Below are 15,660 nucleotides of genomic sequence, written 5' to 3' on the forward strand. Positions count from 1 at the left end.
TATCTTGTATTATTAGATATATTATTATAAAATATGCTTTGGTTAAGGAGTTATTGATACTTCAAGTGCAAAATGATGATATAAAACCATGATAAAAATGCACTTTTAAGTACTAATCAGTTTTACATAATTTTTCTAAGTATGAGGATGAGAAACATTTTCAGATAACCAATGACAATGATTTTCCTACAACTACAAGTGGAATTTTGAGGTCTTCTTTTAATAATATTTTTATATCTCTATATTTATCAATAAATTAAATTTATATTGGCCAATTGGTAAATAATAATTATGAAATTCACTTTGATCATAATGATTATCGTATTCAAAATTAAACATCTAGTAAAGTGATAACAAAAGAACTTAAGGTGTTACGTCTTCTTCCTCTTGAATTTTTCATTCCTAGGTTTATTTCTTTCAATTGTACTGTGATTGTTAATAATAGTCATGTATGTCATATGGAATTAGGACATCACAATTCCATTGGTTTGACTTATATTATGAAACATGGTTATTCGATAATAAAGATTTGTTTTCACCTTTTACTGTGTTATATGATTGTGGTACATGTAAACTTGGTAGAAAAAAAAGTCCTTACCCTTTCCTTTACATAGAAATCAAGTTTTTTTTTTTTAGATCATGCATGCTATTATAACCCAATTTTTAGTTTCCAAAAAAATAATAATATAAAAAATAAAAAAAATCATAAAAAATAACTTGATTATTAGGTCGAGACAACACAATTTGAAAGTTTGAAGACTAATAAGGATGAAATTATAAAGTTGGAAGTCAATTTGGCCAAAAATTGAAAGAATTGAAAAGTTTAGGGACTTAATTAAACTTTAAACTAGTTTAATTAAAGAAATTAGGGGTTTAATTGAAGAAATATTAAAGTTCAGGTTCAATTTGAGCCAAAATTACAAGAAATTAGTTCTAAAGATCGAAGTGAATAGTTATTGATACTATAGGGGGGTTAATTAATTTTTTTAGGGGTAATTTTGAAAGAATTAAAAGTTAAGGAGTTAATTAAGGATTGAATTGATTAAAATTGAAACCAGGGATTATTATATAGATGAAGCTAAAATCCAAGGGTCTAATTGCATTGATCCAATGGTGAAATTAAAAATAAATTCCAAGAATAAGGACTCAATTGTAAAATATTAGAACTTCAGGGGGAAAATAATGAATAATAGTCCTAGCCTAAAACAACGTCATTAAAACACACTATGCATTCTCTTCTCTAGATAAACAGGGGAAAATCCACTTAACATGCCATAAAAATAGCTTCAACTAAATCCCAACTCCCTACCAAATTCACACCAAGTCCAAGCCAAAATATAGACCAAATGTTCTGCCACAAAACTCATAAGTTTAGTTCAGTATCCATCACCCTTTCAACTCTCCTCTAGCATGATAACTTAACTCCAGCAATAGTAGGATTGTTAGTGTTTTCATTGCTCCAAATATAGAGCAAACCTAAAGCAATAGCTATCTCTATACTGGATCACAATCCTATAACATAAATATAAGATTTCAAAAAATACAAACTTGGCCCTATAAAAGTAGGAAACTAGAAAAACACAAAGGATGGGAAACAAAGAAAGATAAAAGAGATAGATAAGGAAGAAAACCTAAAGAGTAGAGGAACAGAAATAAAAAAAACAGTGAGGGGAAGAATAAAAAACAACAAAAATAGAAGCTAGGATCTGATGTTGATTTGCCCGGTCCAACCAATGAAAAAAATCACAAAGAAAAGAGAGAAAGAAAGAAAAGATTTAAAGAAAAGAGGAGTAGTAAAACCAAAACTAGAGAGAAGGATGATCACATAGAAACAAACAAAATAGAAATGGAGGGGAAGAAAAGAGCATTATCCAACCAGCATAACCTCAAGTCTTCGTCTCCAACAACATAGGTAAGTTCTTATTTTCCCCTATTGTGTAATTTTAATTAGTTGTTCATTGTGCAAGCACGCGTGTCCACTATTGCAAGACTTGGTTTGGCTTGTGCTAGTGACCAAGCTTGACAGGCTGGATCAAGCCTAGTTCATATTACTAGGTTAGATTCAGTCCATAAAAAAAGACAGAAATTATTGAGACCAAGTAGGGTATGGGCTTTAGACCATCTGACCTAATTTTCTTTAAACCAAATGTATGTTTAGAAAAATATATTTTTATACTATTTTCTTTTTTCTCTCTCTTTTTTATTTTGATATCTAGCCAAACAGACCTTTAAAATATCATAAAATTCTAAAAAAATTAGGGATCCTTTTGGATTTATTTGTGGGTTCCTTGTATTTTTTATGACTTTACTTAGTATTGAGTTATAAACTTATATTGTAAAATGCAAATTTAGTATGCAATACATATCTATCCTTTCTTTTTTAATCTCTAAAACAAATAATACGAATAAGTGTTTTTGCTGTCAATTCTAATTTTACTCATTTATTTACTAGTACCAAAATCAAGAATATTCTTATTCATTAATATCAGAATTAGTAATACCCTCAACGTTCACTAACATCAAAGTTAGGAATATTGACAATAGGATTGAGAATTATTTTGAATTCCTAATATTCATGTTCCAAATTCTTTGTCCTTTTAGGTATATTCCAGGCATTTGGACAATGCTATCTTGTATAAGTATCTCATCATCATCATCATCAAATATAAAGTAAAATAATGAGACTCTTTTCTAGCAAAAACCAAAAGTTCTAAACTTGTTGCCATAAAATGGTCACAACATCATCAAAATACTCCAATTATAGACTCAAATCCTCAATCTAAATTACTAACACATAGATCTCATGTTTCTGCTTTTCTTGCCTTGGTAGCATAATCTAAGAAAGAGTATTTCAAAATTATAAAGCAACTCGTATAAAGCACCAAAAGATAATGATTCATCTCCATCTATATCATGCTCAAGTTCTATAATTGGCCTAGCAAATGACAATGAAAATGACTGTTATATTATCCTCTCTCTTATACAAAAATTCTTAGGTAATCACTACCTTTGTAAAAAAAAAAGGTATTTTAAAAAGTCCAAAAATACTTTAACCTATTTTATTTTTTAGTTAAGATCCTCCAAACCATTAGGCCCATCTTTATTTTGTTGGCACAAATGGTAAAAATAGCTAGCTACCATTTCAACTTTTTTAAAGCTAACCCCCCTACTTGCATAAACAATAAATAAGTATTAATGGAAATTGATAAAAAAAAAAAATTAACTTTTTAAAAAGGAAATCATTTACTGTATAAAATTTTCAAAAAAGATAGTTTTATTCTACTCTATATAAAGAGATTTATCCCAGGCTTTGACGGCAAAACTTCATATAAGAGTTCCTTTATAAAAAGCATCACACATTTATCATCTTGTAACATATTCAAATTTCTCTGTAACCTTCTGTATTACTATCTCTTATCCTGTAAAAAGATCTATACTACTTATATTCGAACCTTTATAACAAAAATCTCTTGTAATAATTTTAATTCAAATTTAAATAAGGTTCATTTAAATCTTACTTTCTATATATCTTCTATTTAAATTTTTATACTTTTTCTATAAACTTAAGTATGTTTCATGTGAGCTAGAGAATCTTGTCATTATTAGACTTGACTTTTCATTCACATTAAAAATTTGTATGTTTTATATTTTATTTTAAAATAAAGTATATCATTCGAAAACCTAATATTGAAAAAGATTGTCTTCAAAGCTCAACGCCCCCTTATAAATCAATAATGAGACTTGAAGAAGACATGTGTTTATTATCATAATCTATTTTATTTTGGTTTTTTTATCTGTTTGTTAACAAATAAGATACCCTCTAATTTAGCTAATCTAGGTTGTATAATAAGGAGACTTTAGGTCAATTTTTTATTTATTAAAACAAAGTTTTTTTTTGTGTTGAGTTGGTTAAGTTTGGATTAAGTTTGACCAGATTAATCATATCACTAAAAAATTAAATTAAATATGTTTATTTAGATCAATATTTTGTTTGTCTACAATAAAAACTTGGTTCAATGAAGGCTTGAATTCTGATTTTTTTTAATCAACCCACTAAACCAAATCATGTTTTGAATAGTCAATTGAATCACTAAAAACTCGATCAAATCAAAACATTTGATAAAGTTTATATCTTATTTAGGTCAATTAAAAACTCAGTCTAAATCAAACTATACTAATATAAAAAGTTTTATTGGTCCCTTATTTTATATGATAAGTTAAATTTATCTTCTAATGAATAAAAAATTAAATTTTTTTTCTAATGAATAAAGAAAACATAATTATTATAAATAAATAAATAATTAATTAATTATTTAAAAACTCAAACAATATCATTCGGGTTCATGAAAAAAAAACTTGTTGCATTGTATTTTATATCAAAACTCATTTTATTTTGCTTACAAAAAAGAGGAAAAACACAATAAACCTAGAAACATATGAAAATAATAAAAGATTAAAAACATGATAAAAGGTTGAATTACATTATGGTGTTTGATTATTTCCCCTTTATTTTTTTAAATAAAAATGGTTTTTCATTAAGGTAAAAAAAATCCCTCATTGTTTTACATCCCTATGAGAAATTGTCGTTTGGAAAACCTGAACAGACAAACACACTGTCGTTCAATAACTCCAACGGTCGATAATATTTTTAATTGTCTGTAGTTTTTCTTGCAGTGTCAAAATCCAGCCTCTCCAAAACTTTATTCAATTTCAAAAGAAAAACTCTCTCTCTCTCTCTCTCAAGAAACAACAGTCCTCTTTGAGTTGTTTAAACTCTCTATTTGAAGTTTGATTCAAATTCTGTGTTCTACTTCTGTGAGTTCCAATATTTTTCTCTATTAATCTCTCTTTAGATACATAATTTGTTCTTCTTCTATGGGATTTTTTATATATTTATTTTGGTCAAAAGTTTTTGGTGTGTATTTCTGGATTTTGATGTTTTAGTATCTGGGTTTCTTAAAAATTTCTAGTCATTGTAAATTATGATTTCTTGACTTTATTAAGGGATTGAAGAATTTCAGTTTTAAAGTTTTGGTTTTTTTAGCTTATTTTCTTTTTATTTCATTCTTATATTGAATTTTGTTAATAGTTTTTGTTTCTCTTCAAGATTTATTAATTTCACTTTCCATGTAATTGGTTTTTTTTGTCAAATATTGATGGGTTTTTTCTTTAATATGAATTTCTCTGGATGTTGTGTTTCTTAATCTTGATAGGGTTTCTTTGTTGTAATGCTTTTGTTTTAATTTGTAGTGTAAATGCCATATTTCCAAGTAATTTTGCTGCCTAATATATGTAAATTTCTTCTTCCTACACTACTGAAGGCATATTTTTCTCTATTTTATGTCTTGAAAGTTTTTATTGCATATAAGGGGTTGCAAATGCTTTTGCCTTCTTGCTACAACAACTGATTTGTGACTGCTAGAACATATAATATCACATTCTCGATATTTAGTAACTAATCCTATTATTAAATTTGGGTAAGCAGACCATTAAACTGGTTAATGTTTGAAATTATTATAGGTCTCATTTAGTAACTAATCGTACCTTGGCTGATATTTTTAATAAACTGTTGTTGAGAAAAATTAGATATTTTTTTAAAAATTTCCGTTGTATAATGTGTAGGGATGGTACTTCCTTGTTAGCAAATTTCTCAAAGAGGACATTGTTGTTTCATGTTACCATCTTTTCTTGCATATGCCAAAAGATATGATTCTATTGACCTTGATTTCCTTAAGACCCTTGTTTTCTGCTTCTCATCAGGAGGAATGCTTGCATAGGCTGCAGAACTGTATAGATGTCGCCTATGATAGTTTAGTTTTATCACACCAGGTACCCTTTCTTCTGAAGAATCTATTGAGAGTTATGGTGTGACAAATATAGAATCATCACAACCTATTTAAAATAGATAGATGAATTGAGAGTTTGTTGTATATTTATCGTTCTTATGAGGACCTTTTGAATTCACACATTTCATGCATTCAATCAGGTCATTAATTTTTGAAACGTGAACGTTCCCTGATTGCATTATTCTATAGTATACTTCCTTTCCTCTCAGAAGTTTTGAAGGCCTTAAAAAATGCTGCCTTTCTCGAAGAAGAACTTTATGGTTTAATATTTGAGCAGTAGAAGTATATGGGCTTGCCAGGAAAGGATCCATCAACAGATTTTAGATAGACCATTGGATCCTTTGTTAAATTCCTTGATATTGCTCTCATCATTTTCCACCATCATTGCCTTGTTATGCTTATGATGCCTGCATTTTTCTATGGGTGATGGTTTTATCGTTGGAGAATTTGCTGTTCTTTCCTAGGACCAGTATATCTTGTTCGTTTTGTTTTGCAACCTTAGTCAACTTAAACTTCTTTGTGGTTCCCTCAGTCTTCAAAGAATGTTTTTCTAGCTGACATGTGAACTTGGATATTAATTTTTTAATGAACTCAGCTGTATTTATGTTTGGCTTATTGAGATTGCTCTGTCTCATGGAATTTATAGTTTTACTTTTAGTAAATTCAATTATCTCAGTCATGAATATGCAAATTTCATGATTAACCTTTCCACTCCAATATTCTGCTTGTTTTTTCATGGTTATGTAGGGGGAGAAACCTCTTCCCATAAGTATCTCTTGATCTTTATTCATGGTATCAGTTATTAGTCCAAAACTTTTGCACCTTTTTTCCGCAAGTATATTAATAGATCTTTGGCATTGAGACAAAATCCAGAACCTTGGCAAAGGTTCATGGTTAGAAGGTGTTGTGGATTCTAAAGATAGGGTGGGAAAATTTATACCTATGAAGTTAATTGATTCTAATCAGACCAACCCTATTGAGGAAGTTTCTGAAAAGATTCTAACTGGACCAAGGCATTTGAGACCTATAGGAGGATTATGTTATTATACAAGTTGTGGATGTTGTTAAAGATTCTAAAGATGGGGTGGAAAAATTTATACTTGTGAAAAAGCAAGTCAATGCAAATGGCCTAAGATTGCTCTCGGGTTTAATCTTCGAATCTTTTCAATGTTGGAACTGCCTTCTGTTTGAATTTCACATTGTCTGAAGTTACTTGAACATTTCAGTCATATGCTCAATATGATTAATTTAATATGAGATCATCTCATTTATTATAGTTTCCCCCTCCATATTGAATAGCAATTCCTTGTTTGGTGATCTGAAATGTACAAAAAGTAAACATTTTGTTTTTGGCTCCTTTTCATTCAGTATTGTTATCGGCTGCTATTAGCCTTAGAATTCTTGCAATCTTCAATTCATCCACCCAAGTTTTTTTTTTTCTAGTTATTTTTAGGGGGGCATAACTATAATTTGTTCTTAAGGAAATAGTTTAGTTTTTGTTTCAATAGGGAACTTGGTCGAGTTCTTAGGTAGCACATCTGAGTTTTCTAGAATATGATCACAATTCACCTTCATTAGGATATGGCTGGCTCGTCTTTTATCTCTGTTTGATTTTAGTTTTTGATGGGATTTGAGGTGGTATTCTTCACCTTATGCTATTTAGAATAGGATTGTAATTTACCTCCACAGGGAGCATTTATTTTTAATAGGACTGCGTAGGATTAGAATCCAGGGTCTTTTACTTCAATAAGGATTACAATCAATTAAATTTGGTCAATGAAATCTTGTCCCTCGTAGGGATTTTGTTTTTGTTGCGTGAGGAATTGTCATTAAGTTGCAGCCTAAAATGTTATTTCCATTTCTCTTCCCATTTTGAGCATATGATTTCGTTCCACTTACATGGGTATATATGTTCAAGCTTTGTGTTTGCTTGGAGCTTATCATTGATTGCTTTGAATGGGTTAAATTTTATAATAATGTCGAGCTCATAACCCTCTTTTGTTTCCATGCATTCGAAATTTGTATTTAGAATCTTTATGTAACTTGCTTCTTTGTAAAAAAAAAAAAAACAGCAGCTCTATCCTTGTTTAGCTTTTAGTTTCTTTAACTTTATCTTGCACTAAACGTTTATTTAAATTTCCCATGCACTCACCATCTTGGATGGAGATGGAGTTATGAAAACTAATTATGGAACTTGAATACTATTGTTACCATTAGCTATAGAAAGTGTAATTAACGGGTTGTGAAATTAAATTCGGGCCTTCATTTATCAGCCAAGCCGAATGTTTGAAACTATCTCTAGTCTGGGCTATATTTTCAAGTAAGTTGAGCCATCAAATAAATAGCCGAATGTCTATTTATTTTTGCATTGTTTATAATTTTTAAAAAGAATTGATTATTTTTTTAAATTATTATTTTTTTAGTGATTTTAGATTGCTTTGATGTGTTGATGTTAAAAATAAATTTTAAAAAATAAAAAATATATTATTTTAATATATTTTTAAGTAAAAAGTATGTTGATAAATATTAAACGCCTTTTAAATGATATGGGCATGATGGTTGGAATCTATTGAAGTAAGCACAAGTTTAAAATGACATGGATCATGAGTTGGATGTTACACTATTTCTTGAGATGTATGGTTTGCATATTCACTAGTTTTGCATCTGAATTCTTTATGCTTTGTTTCTTACAGCATTGCTAAAGTAATGTTCTATGTACTTTGTTGTTTGTCTTTTATTCTCATTAGACGAGGATGAGTGGTGTGTCAATGACTTGTGCTTGTTACATTGAAATGTCTTATGCTTATATTTTAGATGAATTATACCATGTTTCCTTTCCATTTGTTAGTTTGTTTACGCAACTTTTTGATAATGCTCTAACCATATGAAAGCAACATAAAGTCTAGCTAAAGTGTAGTTTGATACAAATTAGATAATCCTTGAAAAAGCATTGTACGTTACACTATATGTCAAATACATTTTGGGTTAATTTGGGTTATGAAATCAATTATATCCGTAGGTCTATTTTTTTGGTTCAAAACTAGATAGTAATATGATATAAAGTTAATTATCAATTTCCATCAAATTACTAAATATATAAAATACATTCTCTTTTGGTTTGTTTCCTATAACTCCAAGCACCAAAATGTACATTTTAAATAATTATGAAAGTCTCATTAAATTAGAAATGATATAATCAAAATAATAAAAGAAAATTTGGATAAATAATGTTTTAAACCTTTGAAAAAAATTATAGGGTAAACAACGAATAAGTAGAATAATTAACTGACTAATGCCTTAATCTTTCAAATTTTGAAGGTCGGAAAAATTCACAACTCAATCTTAAGTTTTGTTGTACTTAGTGAGTGCATGGAAAAAAAAATATTTTCTATTATTTATTTATTTTTTTAAGAAAAATTATCTAGCTCTGAATATTTTTTAATATTCATAGCTAGATACAAATGATATCTTCTTTGAAAAATTGTTGTAGAGATTAAATACATCTTAGGTTAATTTAAAATTGAATTTTCTTTCCCTATTTCTTTTTTTATAATGATAGAATTTTCAACCTATATGGTAATATGATATAAGTTATTGAACTAATATAAATTGAATTATTTTTAGAAGTAAATAATATTTTATTCCCACATCTTCATTTAATCATGCACTTTCCCCTTTTAATTAAAATTTGAATAATCTAAATAAAATAAATTTACATGGTTATTGCTTGAATCTTAAGATTCTTGGAGATACGATAAAAAAAAAATTAAAATAGAAAGATTCTTGAGGTGTCAAGTGTGTGCTAGACTTGTATTCCATTCATGAGTTGTATTGTTTAGTAAAAAAATAAATGTACATGCATTTGCAATGCATATTTTTATATAAAAGAATTCTCAATGCTTATGTATATATCTAATTAATTAAATTAATATTTGATTAAGAAATAACTAAGATTAAGATATTTGATTTTACAACTCAATTGTGTTTAATAACTGTGTTTTTTATAATATTATTTTTATTTAATGAAACAACTATATGTGCAATAAAAGGTAAAAAAAAGAAGAACTCATAAATGAAAGCAACTTGAATCAAACCATGAAAATTAACTATAAAACAATTTAATGTTGAATGATAAAACTAAAAGAAAAAACATTAATTAAAAAATATAATCTAAGTCATTTTGCTTAAATATGCTAACCCCACAACCATAAATAAATTATTAGAATAACCTCATGAAAGAAAAGTAAGAAAAAAAAGAAGCATGAAGAGTAATCTTAAAATAAATAAATCTTAAAGGATGAAATTAAAAAATATTAAGATATTTTATTTTGCAATAAAGATCATATATTAAGTTGTATTTAATAATTATATTTTTTAAATATATTTTTTATATAATCAAATGATTAGATTTTTTCAGGGATAATTTTGAAAGAATTAAAAGTTGAGGAGTAAATTGAAACAAAGGATTATTATGTAGATAAAGATGAAATCCAAGGGTCTAATTGCATTGATCCAACGGTGAAATTAAAAATAAATTCCAATAATAAGGACTCAATTGTAAAATATTAGAACTTCAAGGGGAAAATAATGAATGATAGTCCTAGCCTAAAACAACATCATTCAAACACACTATGCATTCTCTTCTCTAGATAAACAGGGGAAAATCCACTTAACATGCCATAAAAATAGCTTCAACTAGACCCCAACTCCCCACCAAATTCACACCAAGTCCAAGCCAAAATATAGACCAAATGTTTTACCACAAAACTCATAAGTTTAGTTCCGTATCCCTCACCCTTACAACTCTCCTCTAGCATGATAACTCAACTCCAGCAATAGTAGGATTTTTAGTGTTTTCATTGCTCCAAATATAGAGCAAACCTAAAGCAATAGCTATCTCTATACTGGATCACAATCCTATAACATAAATATAAGATTTCAAAAAATACAAACTTGGCCCTATAAAAGTAGGAAACTAGAAAAACACAAAGGATGGGAAACAAAGAAAGATAAAAGAGATAGATAAGGAAGAAAACCTAAAGAGTAGAGGAACAGAAATAAAAAAAACAGTGAGGGGAAGAATAAAAAACAACAAAAATAGAAGCTAGGATCTGATGTTGATTTGCCCGGTCCAACCAATGAAAAAAATCACAAAGAAAAGAGAGAGAGAAAGAGAAGATCTAAAAAAAAAAAGGAGTAGTAAAACCAAAACTAGAGAGAAGGATGATCACATAGAAACAAACAAAATAGAAATGGAGGGGAAGAAAAGAGCATTATCCAACCAGCATAACCTCAAGTCTTCGTCTCCAACAACATAGGTAAGTTCTTATTTTCCCCTATTGTGTAATTTTAATTAGTTGTTCATTGTGCAAGCACGCGTGTCCACTATTGCAAGACTTGGTTTGGCTTGTGCTAGTGACCAAGCTTGACAGGCTGGATCAAGCCTAGTTCATATTACTAGGTTAGATTCAGTCCATAAAAAAGACAAAAATTATTGAGACCAAGTAGGGTATGGGCCTTAGGCCATCTGACTTAATTTTCTTTAAACCAAATGTGTGTTTGGAAAAATATATTTGTATACCATTTTCTTTTTTTTCTCTTTTTTATTTTGATATCTAGCCAAACAGACCTTTAAAATATCATAAAATTCTAAAAAAATTAGGGATCCTTTTGGATTTATTTGTGGGTTCCTTGTATTTTTTATGACTTTACTTAGTATTGAGTTATAAACTTATATTGTAAAATGCAAATTTAGTATGCAATACATATCTATCCTTTCTTTTTTAATCTCTAAAACAAATAATACGAATAAGTGTTTTTGCTGTCAATTCTAATTTTACTCATTTATTTACTAGTACCAAAATCAAGAATATTCTTATTCATTAATATCAGAATTAGTAATACCCTCAATGTTCACTAACATCAAAGTTAGGAATATTAACAGGATTGAGAATTATTTTGAATTCCTAATATTCATGTTCCAAATTCTTTGTCCTTTTAGGTATATTCCAGGCATTTGGACAATGCTATCTTGTATAAGTATCTCATCATCATCATCATCAAAAGATATAATAAAGTAAAATAATGAAATTTTTTTATAGCAAAAACCAAAAGTTCTAAACTTGTTGCCATAAAATGGTCACAACATCATCAAAATACTCCAATTATAGACTCAAATCCTCAATCTAAATTACTAACACATAGATCTCATGTTTCTGCTTTTCTTGCCTTGGTAGCATAATCTAAGAAAGAGTATTTCAAAATTATAAAGCAACTCGTATAAAGCACCAAAAGATAATGATTCATCTCCATCTATATCATGCTCAAGTTTTATAATTGGCCTAGCAAATGACAATGAAAATGACTGTTACAGTATCCTTTCTCTTATACAAAAATCTTAGGCAATCACTATCTTTGTAAAAAAAAAAAAGGTATTTTAAAAAGTCCAAAAATACTTTAACCTATTTTATTTTTTAGTTAAGATCCTCCAAACCATTAGGCCCATCTTTATTTTGTTGGCACAAATGGTAAAAATAGCTAGCTATCATTTCAACTTTTTTAAAGCTAACCCCCCTACTTGCATAAACAATAAATAAATATTAGTGGAAATTAATAAAAAAACTTTTTTAACTTTTTAAAAAGCAAATCATTTGCTATATAAAATTTTCAAAAAAGATAGTTTTATTCTACTCTATATAAAGAGATTTATCCCAGGTTTTAACGACAAAACTTCATATAAGATTTCATTTACAAGAAGCATCACACATTTATCATGTTGTAACATATTCAAATTTCTCTGTAACCTTCTGTATTACCATCTCTTATCCTATAAAAAACATCTATACTAATATTCGAACCTTTATAACCAAAATCTCCTGTAATAATTTTAATACAAATTTAAATAAGATTCATTTAAATCTTACTTTCTATATATCTTTTATTTAAATTTTTACACTTTTTCTATAAACTTAAGTATGTTTTATGTGAGCCAGATAATCTTGTCATTATTAGACTTGATTTTTCATTCATATTATAAATTTATATGTTTTATATTTTATTTTAAAATAAAGTATATCATTCGAAAACCTATTATTGAAACAGATTGTCTTCAAAGCTCAACGCCCCTTATAAATCAATAATGAGACTTGAAGAAAACATGTGTTTATTATCATAATCTCTCTTATTTTGATTTTCTTATTTTTTTGTTAACAAATAAGATACCCTTTGATTTAGAGACTTTAGGTCAATTTTTTATTTATTAAAACAAAGTGTTTTGTTTTTGTGTTGAGTTGGTTAAGTTTGGATTAAGTTTGACCAGATTAATCATATCACTAAAAACTTGAATTAAATGTGTTTATTTAGATCAATATTTTGTTTGTTTACACTAAAAATTTGGTTCAATGAAGGCTTTGAATTCTGATTTTTTTTTAATTAACCCACTAAATCAAATCATGTTTTGAATAGTTAATTGAATCACTAAAAACTTGATCAAATCAAATACATTTGACAAAGTTTATATCTTATTTAGGTCAATTAAAAACTCAGTAAAAATCAAACTATACTAATATAAAGAATAAAAAATGCTAAGGAATGAAACTTAAAAAAAATGCAAAAAAAATAAAAATAAAATTGAATAACCTCTAATTAACCTGTAAACCTTGAAATTGGAAGCATAGAATTTGAATATACTATAAAAAGAAAAGTAAAAAAGAAGAAGCTTGAATACTAATTTTATAAAAATCAAATATTAAAGAATAAAATTAATTTTTTTAAAAATCAATTTTGCAAAAGATTCTAAAAATGATCAAAGTCAATAACCTTTAAAACTAGTGGCTCCATAAATTATTAATGTCCTCAATATAATAAAATTAAAATTTAGAACTTAAAATATTTTATTTAAATTAGATTGCACTTTTTTCTCATAACTACTTGAAATATAAACTTGATATTTTTTTTACAATTTAAAATATAATTAAAAAAAAGATATTATCAAGATTTCATAAAATATTTATTATGAATTTAATTTTGAAATGCAATAAGGACTAAGTTAAAATCTTTCTTTTATTGAAAATGTAATTTAATTTTGAAATGCAATAATGATTAGTACTTAAAAGTGCATATTGAAAATGAATATTTTTAGTGAAAAAGGGTATGTGATGACACTGTCTTCTTCTTCTTCTTCTTAAAAAAGAAAAGAATGTACTATGATAATATAAATTAACAAAAAATTAAAAAGGACATAATAGACAATTTATTTGAATAGTTTTTTATTTATATATATTTTTAAAATTTTAATTATATTATTTAACATTAAATTTATTAAGAATTGAATTTTATAATTATTTTATAATTTATTTTTTATAAGGTTATTTTAATTTCATGATCTAGATTACGAGTTATCTCCATTTCATAACGTAGGTTACAAGTTTGGTAAGTTAATTAGGGTTTACTTGAGTCATTAATATTGGGTTAATTTAGAAATTAATTTGTTTTGGTTTTTTTTTCATAAGGTTATCCTCATTTTATGACTTGTGTTATAAGTTTAGTGGATTAACTTAAATTGACTCAAATTGTTTTTTTCTTTTATTTTTTAATTTATTTTTATTTTTATTTTTCAACATTATGTTTATTAGGGATTGAACTTTATAATTATTTTAAATTTATTTTTTATTAGGTTATTATAGTCTAATTACCCAAATCATGGGTTTAATATGTTAGCTTGGTTAACTTGAGTTTTTATTTTTATTTTTTTTCCTAATCAATTTTTAAAAAAAAATTATCCTTTAATATTGAATTGATTAAGAATTAAATTTTGTGATTTGTTTTAGGTTACTTTATATGGGATTATTTTTGTTTCATGACTTAAGCCATGAGTTTGGTAGGTTAACTAGGTTAACTTAAGTTGTTTTGTGTTATTTTTTAATTGATTTTTTTTTAATTTTTTCTTTCAACACTAAGTTAATTGATAATTAAACTTCATAATTTGTATTAATTTGATTTATATTGGGTTATCCTGGTTTGATGATCAGGTCGTGAGTTTGGAAGATTAACTCAGATTGATTTAGGTTATTTTTTTAGATTTTTTTTAATTGAATTTTTTTTAGTTTCATCATTCAATATTAAGTTTATTGAAAATCAGGATTTATAATTTATTTTGATTAGTTTTTATAGGGTTATCATGGTCTCATGACGTGATATGAAGATTGTCTTGTTAATTCGGATTGATCCGAATCGATTCAATAAATTGTCGTCTCAGTATTTATAAAAAAAAAATTATTTTCAATATTTATTTTGAATTAAATTATATTTTTTTTATTTTGAATATTTATTTTGAGTTAAATTATATTTTTATTGGTCATTTAAGTTGTTTTTGAAACTGTAAAATTAATTGTGTCACATCATGTTAATCCCTACAGTTTTAAAAAAAAAATTACTACAAAAAAATATTAGCAACACCTCAACATGTTTTTTACTTTAAGAAAAAATTAAATCCACCTACAACGTCATGCATGACAATAATTGAAGTACTTAATTAAATTAATTACATGAATGATATCTAGTTGATTTCTATTTTCTTTTAAAAAATGATATGTTATAAATTTTTAGAATTCATATTCTTATATTTTTTTAGGACAAGAATGAACTTCAATATTTAAACGATTTCATATTTTGACAATGTATTGAACATTAAGAATATATAATTTTTTTTCTTCTTTTTTCTATTATACAAATAATTATTTGTTTAGTGAGTGATCTTTTTTCTCAATTAAATTATTTCTTCATATAAAAAAGTCTGCATAATGTATATGGAAAA

The 15,660-nt window shown here is 26.7% G+C and overlaps 1 long non-coding RNA gene across 1 annotated transcript; it reads left to right on the plus strand.

Annotated features, from left to right (window-relative positions):
• Positions 1 to 4,664: 4,664 nt before the first annotated feature.
• On the plus strand, positions 4,665 to 6,461 carry LOC105130215 (uncharacterized). Its single transcript, XR_843201.1, has 2 exons — positions 4,665 to 4,815; positions 5,761 to 6,461. It is a non-coding gene; the product is annotated as an uncharacterized LOC105130215 (long non-coding RNA).
• Positions 6,462 to 15,660: the final 9,199 nt, after the last annotated feature.

This window comes from Populus euphratica, unplaced genomic scaffold (assembly GCF_000495115.2).
Source record: "Populus euphratica unplaced genomic scaffold, PopEup_1.0 scaffold95.1, whole genome shotgun sequence".
In the NCBI taxonomy this organism is placed as follows: domain Eukaryota; kingdom Viridiplantae; phylum Streptophyta; class Magnoliopsida; order Malpighiales; family Salicaceae; genus Populus; species Populus euphratica.